Below are 6,981 nucleotides of genomic sequence, written 5' to 3' on the forward strand. Positions count from 1 at the left end.
TCTGCCCACCCCACTCTGTCCTTCACACCACTGCCCAATCAGTGGTCATAACTTTGATCTCCTTATTCCTCTGCTCAAAGGATTTGTTTCCCTTTTTTACAAAAGAAGTCCATACTCTTTTTCCAGTCAACCATCTGAAGCTACTTGCCCAGACCTCATCTACTTTTCTCTGTATTAGTCTTTAATTTGAATCTGTTATTTGCATTCTATTCTTGATGCTAATGAGAGCTTGACATGTTGTTTTTAGGGGAGGTGAGGGAGGAAATGGGTGAAATAGGTGATGGGGATTAAGGAGGGCACTTGTGATGAGCACTGGGTGATGTGTGGAATTGTTGAATCAATATATCATCCACCTGAAAATATAACAATATATAACTGTATGTTAACCATACTAGAATTAAAATAAAATAAATGTATATTCTTGGGCTTTAGAATGGCTTACTCAGTCCAAAACATGAAGTAGGGATATGACTAATACTTTCATTTTTTAAAGGAATTGTGATGCATGTTGTTAATGGACCCATTTTGAGGAACACTGTTTTATGAATTTGTTCATATTGTTCCCTCTCTCTGGAAGACACTCCAATTATCTGAGTTGACCACTCTTTAAGGTCTAGTTGAGAAACCTGTCACTCACTGTCTAATTTTAGAGTCACTCTACATCAGAACTGTTAAAGTATTCATTGCACATACCACATTATTCCTTTGATATTGACTGTTGGAACTTAAAAGTACTTTGAAGGTAAGGGCCTTGCTTAGACATCTTTCTATCTCCTATGACATCAAGGACAGGGTGTTATAAATAGTAGATATAGTAGATATTCAGTGAATATTGGTTAATGAAGAGTAATGAGATTCCACTAATATTATTAAATCTGGACATACGTGAGATCGAGCCCCACATTGGGCTCAGTGCTCAGTACAGAGTATGCTTGTCCCTGTCCCTCTGCTCTTCCCCCTGTTCTCATCACTCTCTCAAATAAATGAATAAAATCTTTAAAAAATATCTGGACATAAAAAATAATTTTAAGTGAGTGGAGTAGAGTTTCCCCAATACTGATCTCCATTGTAAATTAATATCTGTATTGATATTTAGTCAACTGTAATTTTAAGTTTATAATTGTAAATTAAAAAACATACAAAGCAATATTATAGTTTCTTATATTTGCTTTGGAATATATATATATATATATAGAGAGAGAGAGAGAGAGAGAGAGAGAATTTTCCTTTATTTAATCTATGTGCACTTTTATTACAAATTTTAAAAATTTAGGAGATAATTTCATTTTATTGGTTGAAAAAGTTGTTAGATTGAAAGTTTGGCTAGCAGAAGTTATGCAAAGTTTACATAAATTTTAGGCAATTTCTCTAAGAAATCTTATGTTTTGGAATACTCTTTTTTTTTAAAGATTTTATTTATTTATTTGAGAAAGAGAGAGAGTGAGAGAGAGCATGAGAGGGGAGAAGGTCAGAGGGAGAAGCAGACTCCCCACTGAGCAGGGAGCCCGATGTGGGGACTCGATTCTGGGACTCCGGGATCATGACCTGAGCCAAAGGCAGTCGCTTAACCTGAGCAATCCAGGTGCCCAGAAATCTTATGTTTTGGACTTAAACCTTGTTGATTTTAAAAAATGATATTTTTAAAGTTTTTTTTCACACTGCTTATTGCTTTTAGTTCAACCTTTGCATCTTGAGTATATAAAAGTGATACTGGGGCACCTGGGTGGCTCAGTCATTAAGCGTCTGCCTTGGGCTCAGGTCATCATCCCAGGGTCCTGGGATCGAGTCCCACATCGGGCTCCCTGCTCCGTGGGAAGCCTGCTTCTCCCTCTCCCACTCCCTCTGCTTGTATTCCTTCTCTCGCTGTGTCTCTGTCAAATAAATAAATAAAATCTTTAAAAAAAAAAAAAAGGTGATATTCCTTTCCTCTTGAGGTGCTTTGGACTCTAAACAGACTCTAAACACAATTGCCTTCAAGGCAATTCCCTTTTCTTTAAAGTGTAAATGCCACTTCTGCTACCAGAGTAAAGTGTAAAATGTAATCAGATGCAAACCTCATTTCATATTTCTATGCCTTTGAACCCACAAGAAAATTACCTTAAATCTGCTATCAGCATGCCACAGTAGATAGGCTTTTATTAGTATCCTTTCTTCTGAGTAAAATACATAAAACTTTCATTGTGGTCATGAACCTGTTCGCTCAAGTTGTCTCTGGATTTTTGGATCTCAGGGAGGCTATAGAATTGTGTCCCCTTGATGGTATGAGAGACAATTCAGCTGAGTACCCTGCAGTTCTGAGTGCCATCCAGCAAGGGGAGGCTTTGTGTTTATGATCTTATTCATGCAAATCTCTCGGATTGTTTGCTAAGGAGTAAAGGGCTGAAAGGGTCTGATGCCAGCCATGCAACCATTACCTGACTTGTACATTTAGACTGGGTGCTCAGAGCTGTGGAACATGGAAACAGCACTATTGGTCTTTGTTGATAAATTCAGCCCTGAGTACTGTTAGGTGTTTTGTTGGTTTTTAGAATAGATTTCTCCAACATGTTCTTTACCAGCAGAGAGCAAGTAGACTGCCTTTTATCTGTTGCTATGAGGGCTGAGGAGAAAGGCAATCTCCAGGGTAGCTGGAGGTAGTGGGCATACTCACTCTGCTCTCTTCAGGTTGGTGTGCTTGCGTAAGCCCAGTGCATCTAGTGGTACCAGGTAACTGCATCAAGACCTCCTTCCCTCTCTTCATTGATTATCTGTGGAATGTAGAATGAACAAATGAGTGAGTGAACACTTGGCTATAAAGAAATACTTGTTTCTGTGATCAAATAGTTTGCGCATGACTGAATCACTGACCTTTGGACTTCCAGATTAAAAAACTTGTAGTTCCAGTGCGTAGAGGGAGATTTTTGTGTTGAAGATGAACCTGAGAGACAATGTTCATTGTCGTAAGGGACACTGTAGGTGTCCAGTCTTAGGATTCTCAACCTTGACTGCATGTTAAAATTATGTAGGCATTTTTTTTTTAAAGATTTTATTTATTTATTTGAGAGATAGAGTGAGAGAGAGAGAGCCCAAGAAGGGGTAGGGTCAGAGGGAGAAGCAGACTCCCTGCTGAGCAGGGAGCCCGACGTGGGACTCGATCCCGGGACTCCAGGATCATGACCTGAGCCGAAGGCAGTCGCTTAACCAACTGAACCACCCAGGCACCCGATGTAGGCATTTTTTAATATTAACTTGTTATTGAAGTATAACATGTACAAACCATGAGTATTTAGCTCAGTTAAGTTTCACAAGGTGAATATACCCATATAAGCATTACCAAATTAAGAAACAGAACATTCATAGCTATTAGAAGCCCCCGTGTTCTTCCTAGTCATTACCTCCCTATAGAAGTAACCCCTGTCCTGATGTTGAATACTGTAAAATATTTTTGCTTATTTTTGAAATTGATATCCATGAAATAAATAATAGTGTATTATGTTCTTTTGTGTCTGTTTTTCTTTTTCCTGCTCAGTACTAGGTTTATGAGGGTCTGCAAGTCACAGTAATACAGTCATTCTCATTGTTGCCAAATCCTTCGTATATGAATATGCCACCATTTATTTACCTCTTCTAATATTGATACACATTAGGGTGATTGCAGGTTTTGGCTGTTGCAAGTAGTGCTGCCATAGATATTGCTATGAATATTTTGGTGAACCTAAGTAAATATTTTGTTGGGCATATATCCAAAATGGAATTGCTAGGTCATGGTATATGTGTGTGTTCAGTTTAGTGTATACAAGCACTCATTTTCCAAATAGTTATACCAATCTATAGCCAGCTTCTAGCTGTTCCAAATTCTTATCCATCTAGGGACTTTAAAAAATGCTAATACCCAAAGTGTACCCACACTCCACCCCAGAACAATTAAATCAGAGTTTTTGAGGGTAAGACCCAAGAACTGGTATTAAAAAAAAAAAAAAATATCTCCCCAGATGGCACTAATGTCACCAGAGACTAGGACCCCAAAATCCTTAATATTTAGGTGCAGTACCTGGGATATGAAGAGATAAATGCTTTGTCCAAGGCACCTAGACAGTGACAGGCCCAGGGCTGGATGCCAAGTCTCCTGACTTCTGATCCGGGCTTCCTTTCCCTGTCAGTCTAATTTGGAGGTACTTCCTCATTTCATTTCATTCTTGTACTGTGAAAGTGAACTTTGACTTAGCCTACACATTTAAAACTCAATAGTTGCAAAGCAGTTTTTCAGGCTTTGTGAACTAGAGCAGATATGTAGGACTGGCTACAGAACTTGTGGGATCCAGTGCAAAATGAAAATGTGAGCCTGCTTGTTCAAAAAAAGTGATAATGAGGGGCACCTGGGTAGCTCAGTAGGTTAAGAGTCTGCTTTTGACTCAGGTCATGATCCCAGTGTCCTGAGATTGAGCCTTGCTCAGCGGGGAGCCTGTTTCTCCCTCTCCCTCTGTATTAGTGGTTAGGACCTCAATATATAAATTTAGGGTTGGGGAGAGCACAGAGCACTCCCCCTACTTGTGCTCTCTCCCCCTCTCTCTCAAATAAATACATAAATAAATAAAATCTCTTTAAAAATAACGAATTTCAAGACCATGTCAGCAGAGCATTAAACCAATCATGGGGCCCTTTTAAGAGTGGGTCCCTGTGTTATTGCATACCCATGAAACTGGCCCTGTAGGTGCTATTATTTGCAAACTACAGATGAAAAAGCAAGGCTCAGTGACTTGGTTAGTGGTTGGGTCAAGAGTAGAGACTGGCCCAATGATGCCTGCTTTGTCTTTCTGGTCTAGAGGGTGGGCATGTCCATTTTCTCAAGGATTTTCCAAGATAAAAATGAATTAAAATGATAGAGACTAAATGTAAAATGCTCACAGGAGAACATTTTTTTTTTTTTAAAGGAGAAGGGGGGGTCATTTTGCCAAAGGATAAAGAATAAATTTTGTGAAAATGTGATCCAACTAACTGCTGTTAAACGTGCCACCTAGGCTCCATACCTTAACACTCTTTGGATATCTCTGTTGTATTTTTCTGAAACATTTGGCAGTAAACTATATCCAAATGTTCAGACCCTCCCAACAGGTACCTTCATAAGCCTTATGTTTGGGGTGGTGGAAGAAACAGATGGAAATATCTACTCTTCTTTCTGGGGTAAAATCTTCTAATAACACATGGGAATATGATAGAACTATCAACTGGCATGGAGTTGGAAAAAATATTTTAAGAAGTAACTCAATTCTAGGTGTGGTATGATAAAGTAAGAATAATGAAAACCTCCCCGTACCATTTCTAAGCAATCTGTTTCCCTCCCTGCCATCCCCACAAAATTATTCTTTTTTTTCTCCTAAATTATTTTTATAAGCCTATGACTAAGTAGGCCTATTTACGGATACTTGTGAATGACAAGAACTAATATGTAACTATACCTTTTTCTTTAAAATAGTGGACTTTTTTTTATGATTGGCTTCAGCTGAATTATTTTGTCTCCCGAAGACATGCAGAACCATTTCTGACTTCTGAGTATGGCTCCTCTCCCACACAGACATTTGTAGCCCTTCCATCCCACAAGAGTTAGGACTAAGGAGTCAGAATTGAGGACTCAAGACCAATGCCACCACATAATTGATTTAAAGAGTTTAAAGCCCTTAAAAAAATCACTTATTCTCTTTATGTTCATTTTCTCCATTGTAAAATGGGATGTTATGTGCTGAACTGTGCTCTCCCCAACCCTAAATTTATATATAGTGAGGTCCTAACCACTAATACCTCAAAGTGTGACTATATTTGAAGATAGGGCCTTTCAAGAGAAAATTCAAGTTAAATGAGGATATCCAGGTAGCCTTAATCCAATATGATTGATGACCTTATAAAAGGAAGAGATTAGAACACAGGGACACACAAAGGAAAGACCATATGAAAACCAAAGGAGAAAATAGCCACCTGCAAACAAGGGAAAAGGCTTCAGAATACATCAATTTTGCTGACACCTTGTGATATATGACTACTAGCCTCTAGAATTGTTGAGAAAGTAAGTTTCCATTGTTTAAGCCACCCTGTCTGTGATACTTTGTTATGGTAGCCCTAGCAAACTAATACAGGGGATAATATAATAACAGGGACTTGAAAGATTGTATTATGGAATAAATGGAATTGACATGTTGGCTAACTATGAGGTATAGAGTTGAATGTTAATCCTATAGCCACCAACTTGTAGTTTGCTATCTCTAGCACATGGACTACCTGTCCCCCTTTATCTCCTTATCGCACTCTCCAGATTTTGCTTTCAACATGGAATAGGGCTCCTAAAGAAAATGATTTAATTCAAAAATGAAAGAGCTCTACCATCAGGTATTTCTCCAACTGTGTTTATTTACCAACTTAGATTTTAATATCTAGGAAGCATCAAGTGTCTCTTTCCTTCCTGAAAGGTCAAATCTAAAGTTGGCACCCAGATTTAAATGTACTCCTGGGTCTAGCTAGTCTTACCTGAGTTGCATCTGTTCTTACCTACTCCGCACTCTTGTCATTCATACTAAAATAGAAATTTGAGAAAGAGGATAGATTTATGTTTTTAAGGGTAATACCCCCAATAGCTTTTTTTTTCTTTTGCTGAAGAACCATTTTTCTTGTTAAGTATTCTTAATAAAAGCCCTCGTTTTATTCAATAGACTGTGCTAACGGTACCCTTAGAATAGTTAGTATTTATATAGCAGAGTTTCCCTAGAAGCTTAGAGCACTATATAAATATTGTCTCCTTGGGGCACCTGGGTGGCTCAGTCGTTAAGCGGCTCAGGTCATGATCCCAGGGTCCTGGGATCGAGTCCCACATCGGACTCCCTGCTCAGTGGGAAGCCTGCTTCTCCCTCTCCCACTCCCCCTGCTTGTGTTCGTGCTCTCGCTCTCTCTCTGTCAAATAAATAAAATCATAAATAAATAAATAAATAAATAAATAAATAAATAAATAAATAAATA

The sequence above is a fragment of the Mirounga leonina genome, unplaced genomic scaffold (assembly GCF_011800145.1).
Source record: "Mirounga leonina isolate KUSES-001 unplaced genomic scaffold, KU_Mleo_1.0 Mir_168, whole genome shotgun sequence".
Lineage (NCBI taxonomy): Eukaryota > Metazoa > Chordata > Mammalia > Carnivora > Phocidae > Mirounga > Mirounga leonina.